A 15,519-nucleotide genomic window follows, 5' to 3' on the forward strand; every position below is an offset into this window, starting at 1 on the left:
CTATTCTAGATGGATGGATAAATAGGTAGATAGGGCTGGATTTAATTTCAAAAGACCTGGGATTGAGGCCTAGTTCTGTCTGTCATTCACTGTGAGTAAACCTTAGATGACCATTTTTCTTTGCTCTTTTGCTTTCTCATGAATAAAATGAGGGTCTTCCAGCCTTGATCTGGCTTTAGTACAGAGAGTCTTGAACTGTGATGCTGACCAGTAGGACATAGTTATTAAATATTTACTAAGCACCTGCTGTGTGCCCAGCACGATGGTAGGAAGCTGGTGGGAATTACAAAGCTCTGGGCCTTTGTGGGGAGTAGCTTGGAGTCTGGCTAGAAGAGAAAAATCCCAGGAAGAACTACTAGGGACCTCAAGTTCTACCTAAGAGCTGTGATAAGTCCAGCCCAAGTGACTCATGCAAGAAATAAATGAGAATATTTAACAGATGACAATCATGGAGAAAAAAGAAAAAGGGGTTGAAATTCAATTTCCTGCCTCTTAGCATTTTATTTCTCATCAGTCTCTGACACAAAGTCCTGTGTCATTCAGAAATAACCTGAAACAAAGTGGTTTTAAGCTGGTTGGAGCCAGGCCTTTTCCTAACAGCACATTCTAGCTAGCCCTTTGTCAATGTTCTACATCCCCATTGATTTGCCCGGTTTCCAGCAGTCTTTGCAAGCCCCGTCTTGCCCCCACCTCTGTGCAGACCTCGTGTGCCTCATACAGCTCTCCACAGAGCCCACACTGTGGAGAGGATACACAAAGGGTGCACAGTATGCAAATGGCTGTGTAGGAAGTGTGGCAACAAGAATGTTTGAGCTGTGCCATCTCACAGATGGCCACACTGGGAGGGTGAGTCCTGAGCTGTGTCACAACCCTTGCCTTGACAAGGGCGAGCAGCTGAGACTGGTGGACATTTTCATCTGACCCCATTCTAAGCAGCTCCCCGAGTACCTCAATTACCAATTTGTAACATTCTTTTTGGCAGTCAGGGAAAAAAAACAACAACACAGTGGCTGCCTATATATGAAACCTCAAAAATAAATCTGTCTGGATTATGAAGATAGTAGAGGAAGTTTGAGAGTCTCAGAATGAAAGGGTTTAACAAAAGCGGCCTGTGAAAGTGTTGATCCAGGAACTCTGGGAGCATTGAAAATGATTTCCTTAACAACGGAAGGAAAATTGACCAGGGGCATGAGTGTTTCATTCATTTTTCAGATGAGTACAGCAGCATTGCCAAGAGAAAAAGAATGGCTGTTCTACCCCAGGGCTTTAGGCCTCAGCGCAGCCATGGACTCCCTGTGTGTTCTGGCACACATCATTTCGTCTCCCCAAGTCTCAGTTTATCCATCTGTAAAATGACGGGTGGATCCAGGTGAAATTGGAAGGTTCTTCTTGACTGGAACATCCTGATGCTCTATGCAAGCCATCATGAGGGTTGCTGAATTATTCATTGCCTCACTCAGAGAGATCTAACTTTGTGCAAGAGACGAATAAAGCATATTCACAGACTTCCTAAGTGGGGCTGGGACACCTCCATGCTGCTGTGCTGAGCTGTGCAATTATGACGAGTCTCCCCAAAGGGAAGAGAGAGCTATTTTGAGGCAGGGCTGATTAGAGATAAGGTGTCTCCTTTCTTCACAGGGCTCTGGCCCTGACTCACCCAAGTTGTTGGGCTTAAAGCTTAACCCTTGATGGATGGATGTAAACTAACCTCTCTGCTTGCCTATGTATTGGTGCCCAGAACACTGCTTCCTGAGCCCCAGCTTTATCAGTGTTGGTAAAGAACATTCTTTGACCAATCCTTGCTTAGAGGGCTTCTCTGAAGTGCAGCCCTTACTTGTAACCTCTCTCCTTGACGTCTCTTGTTTGCTCTTTTCTGTTATTCTCAGAGTTTTCTGGGTTATATAAAGGGAACGTAATGTCTCAGTAATCCTCTTAACAGCAAAGAAATCCAGCCACCCCTCTTAGGTAGGGGGATGGAAGTGTCACAAGATTCTTGAAAGAGGCACTGGACAAAGCTGCAAACTACATTTACATGGGAAAGCCCAGAACATGAATGACACAAAAGACCACTAGAGTTATGCTGCTCTGAGTGCCAACAACATTAAACTATAAGGCACAATTATCCTAACATTTTAATTTAAAAACCTTTCAAAAATCAACATATGTATTTAATGTTACAATTGCTTAAGGTTGTTCCTCCCCGTCCCCCCCCCCCATTTATTTCTACTCTTGGTGTGTTATCTTTGATTGATTTGTTTAGTTTTTGGCTTGGGAATGTTGAAAGCACCCTTGTGACACTTGAAATGACAGGATGCTGGGGCTGAGGCTGGGGCTGTGCCTGACTTGATTCAGTCACTTCATTCCTAACAAGTTGGATGCAGATGGAATTGTTAAAAAAAGTGCGCTAAAGCCCTTTCTAATGAGAATAATCACTTTTCTATTTGTTTTAAAAATTAAGGTTTTTGAATTTTAAGTTTTCTTGAAATAAGGGAGATAACCTAATGTGGAAATCACTGTTCTGGAGAGAGCTATGGAGTCACAATGACCCAAGACCATGGGAAAATGATAGTCACCTCTTTGAAGTTCTCTTTCTTTACCTATGAAAACAGAACCACAGGAATGTGTTGAATTCACAGCTGTGGAGCTGGATGGTGTAACAAAAAGAGGCCAGGCTGGGCTCCGGAGCCTTATTCTAGCTTAGGTTCTGTCCTTACCAGCTGCGTGGCTTTAAAAAGGTCACTTCCTTCTCTACACCTTGGTTTCCTCATCTATAACATGAGAAGTTTGTACAGAGTGGTCTCTACGTCCCTCTCAATTCTGACATTTTAGAATTTGAACAATTTATTGTTTGGAAGCAGCTACAAAAAAAAAAGGAGTTGGTAGTATTGATTTCAATTCGCTATGAAGCAGTTTGGGCACCTGTGCTATGGTGGTGCTCTCTAAGGCTTTGTGTAGGATATAACATTCAAGCATTCATTTGCTCAGCAAACACTTATGTGCACCAACTGTGTGCCAGGCATTGTGCTAAGCAAAAGGGATACAGACATGAAAAAACCTAACCCTTGTAGGGAGCTCTCAGTTACACAGAGAAAATAAGCTCATGAAAACTCATTTTAAAATATACCTTATTTACATATTTAATCCATTAGATCCTCAGATCTTAATTACCAAGTTACCGTATATACCAAGGACACATTTTCACCCCGCCCCTCAGCTTTTACCTCACACCTCAGAGTCACTGGGTTCAGGTGAAGTCAGGGCTCCCTGGTGATTGTTTTAAAATTTTTATCATGGAAATTTTAAGTATGAGAGAGAGAGAAGGAGAGAACAGGAATACACAGAACCTTTATGTAAACATCACCCAGCTTCATCAATTCGTGACCAGCCTTGTTTAATCTGCACCTTTTGTCAACTCCAGATTATTTTGAAGCAAACCCAAAGCATCATGTTACTTCATCTGTAGACATTTAAGAATGTATTACTAGAGAACAACGGTTCTTTTTAAGAATATACTACAATGCTTGCAGTGGTTTGTTTCTTGATCCTCAGGCTGGCAATACAAGTGTTTTTCCCTTTTACAGAATTCATCACCCAGGAGGAGTGTCCACAGGTGCGCACACAGGTACTCACAGGCATGCACACGAAAGGGAGTGAGTGTGGCCTCAGAGGGCGTGGCCTCTGGTAAAGCTCTTAGTAGACATTTGGAACAGAGGAGAAAGTTCCCAGGGCTAGCTAGGGACCCTATCTGCCTGGGCAGAGATAGTGACAGATTTCCCTGTGTGCCCACAGAAGAGCTGGCACCGGTGCTTAGCATTCTCAGAGCTGCTCCAGGTCAGAGCCTTCAGAGCCAGGTCCAGGTCATGTGGGTGGCTTGAGGAACCCTGGGCACACAGCCTGTGCACACACATGGCCATCCTGAGTGATGAGTGAAGAGGCAAGGAAATGTACCTTTCTCACTGAGTTATTTTCCTTCAGATGTTCCCACGTGCTCTGTATTTTTTGTCTGGAATCCTTCGAAAGGTTTCCTTCCTGTTCCGTACCCTCAGAAGCTTTGTGTGTGTTTGTGAAACAGCCAGGCATTTTACACCTCCCCAGCCACCACCAGCACCATCCCAATCCTTGGGTTTTTCAGCCACTGGTCCAGCTTGCACTGTGGAGACAGCTTCCGAAAGCTCCTTTTCCCCCTGTTCTCCAACAATTCCCCAAGGCCCAGCATTTCTGCTTGGGGCTGCCCTGTGGCCCCACTTGCAGCTGGTCCTCTGGTATCAGCATCCTCAATAAGGCTGCGGTCAGGGCCAAAACGGTCCCCTCCCCACCCTAGGGTAGTTGGGAAGATCAAAGGAGATGACAAAGGCAATGCACTTACCATGTAAGTAAGCCTCCATCAGAGTGAGCTTTTGGTATTAGTCCTTCTTATTATTTAAAAAATATTTCTGTTGCAGGAAATTTTAACATCCACACAGCAGAAGAGTATTATGAGTCTCATGCATTTATCACCCAGCTCCAGCAGTTATCAGCTCAGGGCCAATCTTGTTTCACCTATATCTCCCCTTCTCTCTTTCCTCAACCCCCCACTATCTCCTTCAACACTGCATGATTTTGAAGCTAATCTCAGGAGATGTAATTTAATTTTTAATATTTGAATTCTTTTTGAATAGGTAATATTGATATGACTTGGATTTAAAAAGTACAAAAGCCTAAAAAGAGAAAAGTCTCTCCCTCCCTGCTCCTGCCCCACTGTATGGTAGATTAAAACCAACGGGCGCTGTAATTTGTAGCTCCTCCCATTAAGAAACGGAGTGTGTTTCTCCAGCTTGGATTTGGACTTGATAGTGTGAATTGCTTTGGCCGAAGGGACGTTAGCAAGCATCGGGCAAGTAAAGGCCTGAAAGTATGTGTGCACTGGGCTTGCTCTTTTGCTTCTGGGCACTCTGACATTACCATGTGTAGAAGCCCTCGCCAATCCAGCCAACTCATGGAAATGTGAGCTGGATAAAATGGTGGTTGTCTGAAGCCACTAAGTTTGGGCTGGGCTGGTATACAGCACCAGTCAACTGATACCTTCCTAGCCCCCACACCCACTGGGTACACTCCTTCCCAGGGGAATACAATATTACCAGCTTGTGAATCCTTCCCAGGACAGTTAATGCATAAATACATTCTCCTCCCTTCCTCACTCCTCCCCCCCCTTTTTAAAACAAATGTTAACACACAGTTCTGAACCCCGTTGTATTTGTTTGATGTAACAACGTACGTTGGAGATCACTCCCTACCAGTGCATGTGGGCCTTCCTTTATTGTGTGCCATTGCAGGCACAGACCATACATTATTTAATCAGGCCTTTATTGAAGGCATTTTGACTATCTCCAGGCTTCTGCTATTCCCAGCAACGCTGCAGTGAACAGCTTGCACATACGTGCATATGTCTGCAGCATGAACCCTAGCTGTGGCTTACAGGGCATGAATGCAGTGGGGCCGCATGTGGACTGTAACCTATAGGGAAGGAAAGGCTTTCTGTTCCTCGGGCGCCACTTTTCCTCTGGGCCACAGCTGTCCAGTGGCATATGCCCACAGTGTCCCTACTTGTCTCTCTTGCTGCCAAGGGTGAAGCCTCCAGCCGCAGCCTGAGCCCACCTGGCCTGGCCCTCACCACCTCAGGAAGAGCCCAGTGCTACACAGATTCCACGGGCTGGGGTGGTCTACCCCCTGCTTCCCTTCCAAGCCCTAGAATGTGAAAACACTGACGTGTGAAGCTTTTGGGAACTGCACATCTGGGATTCTGGGACAGCTCAGATGAGTTATCATTTATTAACAGACGCGAACAAGGCCAGTGAAGGCAAGGGTTCTTGCCATCCAACAAGTGGCTGGATCAGCAGGACAAAGGGGCTTGTGTGGAGTGAATTCTCATTAAATACTACAGCCCTGCCTCACCCCCAGGCCATTAACCCCAAGGAATACTTTGGCTGACAACCTAAACAGACCCAAGCAGCAGTGAAAATGCAGTGTCTTTGCCCACTGTGGAATAGGGAGGGGTTGACAGGGAGCAGCTGGCACGGTGTCAGGTACCCAGGAACAAAGGGCCCATGCCCACCTCCCAGCTTCCAGCCAGCTCCTTCACTGCTTCTTTCAGTCGTCCTGAGACCCACTTCTCAAAAGATCTAACTGTGCTTAGCTAGGTCTCCCTGCTCCCTGGGAGGAGACCCGTTCCCGGAGAAGACGGAATCCCCATGGTGGCCTGCTGCCCTTTGCTGTGTCCCCTGGAGGACCCAAGCTGGGAATTTACTGTCTTTCTCTGGCACCCTCCTCTCTCTCTCTCCTGCTTGGCAGAGCTCAGCATCTGCTCTGTTCCTTGTTAAAACACTGACGTACACCTCCTGCTTCCTCCCCAATTCTGGGCCTCATGGCTGCACTTGCAGGCCCCTGTGGTCACTCCAGATTTGGCAGGTGGCTGCCCTGCTCAGTCCCAGAGGTGCCTGGCCCTCCTCCACCCTGGTGTGGGGAGAATCCTGGGCTCGGAGCTCCCAGAGCAGGAAGATGATTCTGTCCACACCTGATAAGACTGACGCCAAGGTGAGGTCAGAGTCTGGTGAGGAGGTGGCCAGGTCCAGGGACAGATAACCTGAGGATGCTCTGGGTCCTTGTTGGCTCTCTGGAAGGCAAATACCTGCCCGAGTAAAAAGCAAATGCAGAAGAAAGGGGAGAAAGGAACAGGGCATGGAAGGGGACCTGTGATGTGGCCTTGGGGTCTCGGCCAGGGGTGTCCTCGGGGCCTCCATCTGCCCACACTCACGGCCTTTATCTCCAAAGCTGCAGACATCCAGGAGCATTTTATCTCTTCCTTCCTGTATCTTGGATGCTTGAGCTGTTGGAGAGTTGCACAATGCCATGGGTTCTATTTACTCCCTGCCTAAGTCCCTCACGCCCGGAGAGGGTGGAAAAGGTTTCCCTCAATTTTCCTGCTTAAAAATAGGTTTTGAATAAATACGTGTTAGTTCATGGTTTAAAAATCACGACTCCGCAGCTTGGGAGGAATTTAGTTTGGATAATAATAAATGGCTACTATTGAGGGAGCCTCACCGTACTCCCATTAACCAGTGGAACCTCTCTGCAGGGTAGGTATTGCCTCTGTTTAGTGTGTGTGTGTGTGTGTGTGTGTGTGTGTGTGTGTGTGTGTGTGTGTGTGTGTGTGTGTGGTGGGGGGAATGAAGCCTCGGAGAGGCTTGCCCAAGCTCACACAACTTGCAAGGGGTTGGGCGGGGGCTTGAACCTGGTCTGTAGGACTCCAGAGTCCTGGCTCCTTTCCCTCCGCACCCAAATACTGCTATGAGGTTGAGTGGGAAAAAACACTGAGGTCAGAAGGAAAACACTGCCAAGGAACAAAATTTCCTCTCCTCTATTGTGGGTCTGTGATCGGCCCCTGCTCCAGGACCACCTCTGGGCATCAGGCGGAGGTCAGGCATCAAAAGACCCCCGCCAGTAAGCATGGAGTGGGGGACAGCTGACATTTGATTTTGCACATACCAGCCTCCCCCCAGAAGCTCACTGATGGGAGAGTAAATAAGTGCAAATCTCCTTCCTATTCCCCTGGCATGAACTGTGGCTTGTTCTGGGTTAGTGAGAGGGAGGCTCACACAAATGCTGGCTGAGTATTTCTAAGGTTACTTAAATGGCACTAAAATGATAGTAAAAATAATCAACTGTCAGGTTTTTCCCCTTCATTGTAATCCCAACCCACTTACAAACTGTGTGGCTGTGGGCAATTTGGGTAAGTTGTATAGCCTCCCTGAGGCTCATCTCTTCACTTTTAAAATGGTATAATAACTGTAATGTGCTATAAAACCCAGTGCTTTGCACAGTGTTTGGCACAAAAAAAGCGCCTCAATAAATGTCTGATGTTCTAATGAATGAATTAGAAGGATTGCTCTACTTATTTTGCATCTCCTGTAGCACCTAGCATGTTCTGGACGTGCATGTGATTAATGAATACTTGTGATTTTGATGTTGTCTTTATAGTTAAGAATGAGGCCATACCCCATTAAAAAAAAAGAGCATTAGCTCCACTTAAACTCCTGTTAAGAGAGCCCGTGATTTGCTGCAGGACCCATGGGGAGTTGTGGTATTGGAATTAATAATAAAGATCTGTTAATTCTCTGCCTTTGCCCCGGCTGCCTTCCAAGACGTGATGTGGAGTCCTGCTGTTTCTGCTCCAGATAAATCAATGATAATCTTCAACCCAGTGAGGGGCAAGTCATGGGGACGCGCTCCTGTGTCAACGGCGCTGCTAAAATCAGATTTCTTGGAACCCATTTACAAGAGGCTTTGAATTTGCCAGATTGCTTGCTGGGCCTAAAATACTGCACACATGTGGTGACCTTGACTCGGCTGTTTCCATGCATCCTCTTTTCCCTTAAGCCATGACCGACATTTCCAAGTCACACGGCAGGGATCCGGCTTCGGTCTCTGTCTCTCCACGAATGGTCATTGTCCAGGTCTGGCCCGTTCCCTGTGCCCCATTCACTCCCTGGCATTGATTCTGCTCTGATGGGAGCCGAGAGGGCTGTGCAGGGAGGCGGAGGTATGCTGCCTGCACGTGCCTTCTGCAGGCTGAAGCTTTCTCTTTTCTTCATGGCTCCTCTGTTGGGGCAAGTTTTGGGTAGGAGGCTTTTTTTCTTCCTCCTCTCTGTCTATTTATCCACGTGTTTATGCCTTTGTGTATTCACCTACTTATTGAAAATGCAGGAACGGAGTTCTGGTGCAATGGGGAGCTTTGTGGTGGCTGTGGGTGTACACACAGAGGAGGTGAGATTCGCACTTGGTGTTTGAAGAGCTGAATGTGGGCGGTGACAAAAGACATGAACCTAGACAGTGATAACACCCCCAAATGCCAACAGTGATTATCTCCAGGTGGCAGATTGAAGAGTGGTTTTCATTTTCTTCTTTGTGGGTGTTTGTGTTTCTAAGTTTCCCTTCAACGGGCATATATTAGTATTTGTGTAATAAAAGTTATTCAAAAGGTGAATACATGGTACACTGGTTCTACATGCACAAGGGAGGTACAGATGAAAATACTGGGAGAGTAGAGAGGAAGAAAATGTTATTTTCTGCCATCGTTGGAGAAGGTCATGGTTGAGTGTGTCTTAGAAGTTGGAGGGAGAGCTGGCAGTGAAGCCCGTGGGATGGTCTGCCCAGCACGCCTCTCCTTTCCTCTACCTCCCCTCTCTTCGGCCTGTAAACCTGGTTATCAGAGGACCTTGCCCTCATTCCCACGGTATCATGTTGCTCCTTAAGAAAGATCCTTGCCTGAAAGCTTAGAAGTGCTCATCTTGGAAGGAAGCGGGAAAGCTAGACGCACAGATTGCAGAGGTGAGGGTTAGAGGCCCCCCACGCACCCCCAGCCCTCTCATTCTATAGATGCCCTGAGTAAACAAGGCAGCTAGAATCCAGGCCTTGGACAATTTCAGCCTTGTCACATACTGACAACTGGCACACTCAAGTAATTTCAATCTCTTGTCCTCTGTCCTCCATCCAAACCTGGCTTCAACATCTTATCTGCCCAGGAAGATTGTTCAAAGAATATCGACTGCCACACAGCTCAGGCATTTCTCCTCAGGGGGGCCCCAACCCCAAAACACATGCTCAGCCCAAATCGATCAGCTTTCTGGCTGAGATGGGGGTTGTCTGGCCATGTGGGTGGAGGCAGCAAGACCACATGCACTGTTTTCTGTTTCTGCTCACCCGGTTACCTTAGCAACAGAAACAAGAGGAGGCAAAGCACCACCTACCACGGCCTCAAGCTATTGAGAGGTCTGGGAAGTGGAGGGAGCACTGGCCTGGAAGTCAGCAGGCTCTGCTGGCCAGTGGTTGGCTGCTCTCCACAAGTTGTCTCCTCCCTGTACCTGTTCTAGACAGAATGGGGACTGAGAGCTCTATGGATGACTCAAGGATGCCCTAGCAGCGGTTCTCAACCTGTGGGTCGCGACCCCTTTGGAGGTCGACGACCCTTTCACAGGGGTCGCCTAAGACCATCGGAAAACAAAAAGGTATTTACATTACGATTCATAACAGTAGCGAAAATAATTTTATGGTTGGGGGTCACCACAACATGAGGAACTGTATTAAGGGGTCACGGCATTAGGAAGGTTGAGAACCGCTGCTCTAGAGGAACACAGTCCTCTGGGGAGAAGTCCTACTGTTTCCTTTCTCAGTGGCTTCGGGGAGCAACTATTTTCCAGTCAGCCTCCTGTGACTTAACTTGTCACTCACCACCCATGATGCGGAAATGTTTGCAGACCAAGCAGACTATTGAGCTCCAAGGCGGCCGGCGCTTGGCAGGTCTACCAGGATGGATATTTTTTTAGCGAGGGTAGGAGGTAAACCTGGCTTTGGTCCTGGAAAGTGAGCCTGTAGAAGAAAAGAGATAGAGGAAGTCAAACATAATGATGAACAGCTCAATTCTACAAATATCTGTAATAATAAAAATGATAAAAACGATCCCTTCAGCAGGATCTTTGAAATTTTCAGAGACCTTTCACATTCATTCTCTTGCTGCCATGTTCTCATTCCCATCCAGTGAGGCAGGCGGAGCTGATATTATGACCTCCGTGTTGCAGTAGAAGACGCTGACATGCAGTGGGGCTGAGGATCCTGGGGTGTCTTGGGCAGAGGCTGAGCCAGACCTGAACCCCTATCCTTTGCCTTCTGGCCTCTGAACTTTTTTGTTGGACATGACTTATCAGAGCTATTACGAAGCAGAAGGATTTTCCAACCTTGTTTGTGGCCATAATTCTTGGATTTACATATCAGACACCTTTCTGAAGAAGAAAGAAAACCAAGATTCATTCGTTCAACAAATAATTTTATTGAACACATACTATTTGCCAAGCTCTGGGCTAGGCCCCGAGAATTCAAAAATGAGAGATGTGATTTCAATTCCTGAACAGTTTCACCTGTTAGGCACTTACTCATGCTTAATTAAACTTCCCATGGTGACGCTGGATAGAAATCACCAACCACGAGATCCCCAAATTGACACCCCCTACCCTGCCATCGTTTTTGTACCCCAACAGAATTCCACCAGGCTGCATCTATGATAGGAAAAGTCATACTTCTCCTAAAATTGGTGGGAGGATAACCAGGAGCAAAGGTAAAAAGCCTGAAGCAAATGTTAAAGCCACCCTTGACCCTGGGGCCCGGCCTGGGCTGCAGGGAGATGAGAGAGGCCCCTTGGCTTGGTGAGGCAGTGCTTCCAGAAGAGCAGCTGAGGGCAGCCTCCTGCACAAAGGCTAGGGGCTGACGGCATTGAAGAGGCAGCCTCGAGAACAGCAGGTGCAAATGGATGTTGGAGGGAAACCTGAAGCTCTTTCTTTGAATAAATACAGCCATTAAGTTCCTGTTTCCACAGCTGGGGACTTAGAGGCCACACCCCATCTACAGCAAATCATTTTCTGAATTGATGAGTAGAATCTTAAAGCCAGAGGCCTAAAGGTCCAAACCTGCTTGACGATGGCGGGGGTAGGTGGGGTGGGTGGGAGTTCATGACTAAAGCCTGAGGAAAACATTTTAGCATTTTACCTCTTTCCCTACACCGGCCTAACAGTGCCTTGTTCTATAAACATAAAACATAGTCGATGGTGTTTTAGACTCTCTTAAAGCAGCTTTTATTACTCAGTGAAATGAATGCGAGGGGACACATTTTCACATAAAGAACCCAGGCTTTCCAGGCGTAAATAAGGTTCCAGAATACACTCTTTAACTCACAGCACACAACCTCTAACTTAGATTTCTGCTTTTCTCTGCAGATTTTGTAGCCCCAACACAGACTGTGGGTTAAACTCAGCAAACCTAAAGACCTAAGTGAAAGGGATTCAGAAAAACCCACGGCTGAGTGAAGTCGTGATACAAACAGAAACATCAGTAGGCAAATTAAGGCCCACATGGTTTCAGTTTTATTGTACAGGGATGTAACCCACAACACAGGAAAAGAAGTTACTGGCTTTATTTTGTTTTGTTGATTAAGACCACCTTTGCATTAGCTCATCTTTAGAACAGCAAAGATACGTTTGAAGAGCCAGACCATTGGTGCAAGTGAGAAGTGGAGTTGAATTACCCTCATATTATAAACACAGAAAAATTAGACCTGGAAATTGGCAGAGGCTTAGAAATCATCTAATTCACTGACTTTCTTTTTCCGTGAAGAGCCTGATGCCTCCATGATAAAGATGGTGATGATTTGCTACCCCTCTGAGTCTTCCACTGCGGCACTTGTGGAAGGAACTGGTATTAGTTTGTTAGGGTGGCTGTAACAGGGTGCCATGAACTTGGTGGCTTGAACAACAGAAATTTGTCTCACAGTTCTGGGGGCTAGAAGTTGGAGATAAAGGTGTTGTCAGGGTTAGTTCCTTCTGAAGGCTAGACGAGAAAAACAGTTCCATGACTGTCCTACTTTCTGGTGCTTTGCTGGCAATCTTGAGTGTTCCTTGGCTGGTAGAAACAGCACCCTGATCTCTGCCTTCATCTTTCTGTCGCGTTCTCCCTGCATACATGTCTCCCTCTGTATCCAAATCTCTTTTGTAAATAAGGACACCAGTCATATTGAATTAGGGCCCATCCTAATGAACTCATCTTAATTTAACTAATTGTATCTGTAATGACACTATTTCCATATATGGTTATATTGTGAGGTATTGGGCACTTCAACATATGAATTTTGGGGAGACACAATTCAATCCATAACAGAACTCTGCTGACATTGTATCTGTTCCTCACAGCAGGGCTGCAAGCTTGGCATAATGCACATTCTACCAAGGAGTCAGGTCCCACGAGGTGGGCAGTACAGAGGGGCAGAGCCAGGGGATGTGAAGGGCATGGATGCCAGAGCCAGGCTGCCTGGGGTAGCCCGCACCCCCTTCCATGAGTTAACGAATGTGGGCAAGTTGTTTAACCTCCCTGTGACTCCAGTTTCTTCATTTGTAATACAGGTCCACAATTTCAAAACCTTAAAACCCCACATACTGAAAATTATAACTCATTTGGCAGCACAGCCTGACCTGAAATAAATTCATTTGTTACAAAAACTTGTCTTTAGTTGACAAAAGGTTACTTATAGTCTTTATTTATGCAACATATACATATCACTACAAAAATATTAGTATGTTTGATTACAGACCACTGTCGCAGATACTGCAGGATGTCATGAGTTTACAGTGCATACACTGTATTGCCTTTCCCAAATCCCCAAATGCTGACACGCCCAACACTGCTGGACCTAAGAAGGGATTGTGGACCTGCAGTGTACATGTACATATCACAGGGCTGTAATGAGGATAAAATGAGGTAGTATTTGTACAGAGCTCAAAATACTACCGGGTGCATAGTAAGCACCATGTATATATTTACTAAATAAAATAATAACAATAATCATTGTCTAAAGTCATCAAGGTGATAAGCCGGGACAGAAGGTTCTGGTCTTTGCGTGCAGGAATGTCTGACACGGGAAGCTGTACTCGCTGAGTAGGCCGAGCCACCCCTGTGCTTCCAGGGCTGGGGTTCATGTCCTTTGCTCCATAAACCAACCTTGTTTATACAATACATTGAAGCAGGCTCTACCTTCTGAGATGACTGTCGAGTGAAATCAGGTTCCTATTTTTATTAATATGCTAGGGCTGTGATAATAATGTACTGCAGAGTGGGTAGCTTAAACACCAAAATTTATTTTCTCATGCTTCTGGGGCTGGAAGTCCCAGATCAAGGTGCTGGCAGTTTTCTTTCTGTGGCCTCTCTCCTTGGCTTGCAGACGGGCCGTCTTCTCACTGCGTCCTCACAGGGTCTTCCTTCTGTGCAGGTCTGTGTCCTAATCTGCTCTTCTTATAAGGACCCCAGTCATATAGGATTAGGGCCCACCTTTAATGCCTCATTTTAACTTAATTACATCTATAAAGGCCCTGTCTCCAAATACCATCACATTCTGAGATGCTGGTGGTTAGGATTTCAACATATGAATTTAGGGGTTGGAACATAATTTTGCCCCTAACACTATGTTAAAACTAGATGAGTTACCACTCATACCAGGTGTATCCCATCCATTTGGTGGCTTATTTCTGCCCCAGTGTTTTCCAAAGTGTGGTCCAGGATTGCCTGCAATGGATTCTCTTGGGACTTCAATAAAAATAAGCCTGCCCAAGCCCCTGAGTCAGAATCTAGGGGAGGGGACTACAGGGCCCAGGTACGGAACTTGCTTGTTTTTTACATTTACTTGAAGGTTGAATTTAATTAAGGTGATTCAGAAAAAGGCAGACGGGACAGTAGTCCCCCTCCACCCTCAACTCACTCCCCACAGCCACCGCAGGCATCCAGGTAAGGACAAGTGAAAGAGGAGCAGGGGAGAGGGAGGTGGCCCCGTGGGGAGTCTGAGCGGGGAGCACAGTTCACCCCATGGCTCCTGCAGGGCGGTTTCCTCTGGAGGGTGATGATAGAACCTACCCTCCTGCTCAGAGCTAGCCTCCTGGTACTGAGGAGCGTCTCTCTTCCGTGCATATACGCAGAGTTTTGCAGTACAGATGCCAGCAGGGGAGGCCATCCTGCCAGGCCATGCCAGGCTGTGGAATGCAGCCTGGAACAATGGGCTCCAGTCTTTCCCCTGGGCCTCCCTCCCCAGCTCCTGGCAGACCTCGAAGCTCCCCCGCCTCTGAGAATGGCGTGAGACCTGAGCCTTGTAATCATGTTTAAGGGAATGGCGGTGGTGGCATTTTCAAATGCTGAAGCAGGGAGCAGAGGTTGAGGTGGTTCAGGCAGCCCCTGACTCTGCTCCAATGCTTCCGGTGATGTCACGGGAGGAGGTGGCTGGCAGGGTCACGATGGCTCCCCCGCAAGCTGATCTAGAGGGAACAGATTTGCCATCCACATAAGTTACAGTCTTAACCACAACCCAAATACCAATGTGAGCCCTCCAGAGTGGGTGTCTGCTGCGGGTGTACGTGACTGCACACACACACACCCATGTGCCACGCTTGCCCCAGGGTGGTCACCAGCCTCCCATGTCAAAAAATCCCTGCAAAACACAGGCAAGTGAGGCTCTAACTGAAAACGACTTTTCCAGCACCATGACAACAAGACACCATCAAAGCTAATAGCGATACTCCATCCTTCACCTTTCTCTGTCTGTTTTGGCTTAGATTTCTCGTGTCTTAAAATACTTTCTTGGCTGAAAATGCAGTGACTCACCTGGACTGGGATGGAATGGAACAGGCAAGAGGTGCTTTCTTCTGAAGAACTGTCAAAACCCAGCACAGCACCTGAGGTCTTTCATGTCACACATTGTTCCTGTCAGGGGGAAGACGTTTTTCTTGCTCTCTTGTCAAAATTGGAGTTGCCAAAGAAAGTAAAGCAGTTAGGATGTGTCAAACTTTGGTGCTTGTATTAAACAGAGTTTGAGAATCTCTTCCTTATCCTCTACCCGGTGACGGTGGGCCCCCTTTTTGATCGGGCACCATCAAAGACGAGAAAGTTCTTACGGAGAACCAC

This window comes from Hipposideros armiger, unplaced genomic scaffold (genome assembly GCF_001890085.2).
Source record: "Hipposideros armiger isolate ML-2016 unplaced genomic scaffold, ASM189008v1 scaffold_16, whole genome shotgun sequence".
Lineage (NCBI taxonomy): Eukaryota > Metazoa > Chordata > Mammalia > Chiroptera > Hipposideridae > Hipposideros > Hipposideros armiger.